The sequence below is a fragment of the Echinococcus granulosus genome, assembly GCF_000524195.1.
Source record: "Echinococcus granulosus chromosome Unknown EG_S00173, whole genome shotgun sequence".
Taxonomy (NCBI): Eukaryota; Metazoa; Platyhelminthes; class Cestoda; order Cyclophyllidea; family Taeniidae; genus Echinococcus; species Echinococcus granulosus.
Window position 1 is genome coordinate 80,160 of NW_020170553.1, and position 1,030 is coordinate 81,189.

The window sequence follows — 1,030 nt, forward strand, 5'->3', positions numbered from 1 at the left end:
TTTTTGTATGATGATTTCAATTATGTGAAGCCACAGAGCCTCCTCCACTACTCTGCTAGCTGGATGGAATCCTGATAGATACGGCTAGATAGTCCTGAAGTGAGAACAGCTCCAGATCGAGTAGAATTGCCAAGAAACATCATTGACGTGGTGGTCAAGTACCCTCTCGATCACATGGAAATTCGATGACTGGCAAGGTAGGGTGGTGGAACGTTATCTAGCAGAGCCAACTGCGTTGTTAGGTTTGAGGTGGAAGATTAACTAAGAGAAGTATTGCGGCTATGTAATACCTTACTTTAGTGCTTGACCCTTGAATCGGAAAAGGACAACTTAGGGTCTCCACCATTGCACCATGGTTTGGGGAGTCCGGCCTCCAGACCGTGCTAGTTCCTCCAGACCTCTTCTATATCAGCAATCCATATTCTGCCAGAGCATAATGTCTACTTTCGTCCTCAGGGAAGTCTTAGAGCAATTTCCGGTTTACGAAATTTTTTATTCTCGCCTTTCTTTCACCTTTGAAATATGCACACGTCTCAGTTCCCTTTGCACTGCTTTTTGTTACATTTTAGGAAAAATTCCACATAAACAATCCCTTTGAATTTTTCGTTATTAAACAAAACTTGTGTTTTTTATATTTTTTTTTAAGCGAAACCAAGCACGCCCACTTTCCTCATTCATCAATCCTCAATTGTGATGATTGTGATTGAATTTGTTCGACTTTTGTGCTTTTATCTTAATGCAAACCCACTTCACTTCCTCATTTTGCCGGCGGAAAGAAATTTGGACCAAATGTAAGCAATTTTAAAAATTATTTTATTTGCAAAACAAAGTCATTTAAGACGGTTACAAAAATGCATGTGCGTGTGGGTGTAAGAGGGATTTAAAATCCTCATTTGCAAAATATTTTTTGCAAAAAAGAAAGGCAAATGAGATCGGTGGGTATAACAGAAACCAGTATGTAGAGGTGCCAATTTTTGAGGTAGATGGGGCAACCAATCTGAAAATAAATTGTATCAAGTTCATGGGTATG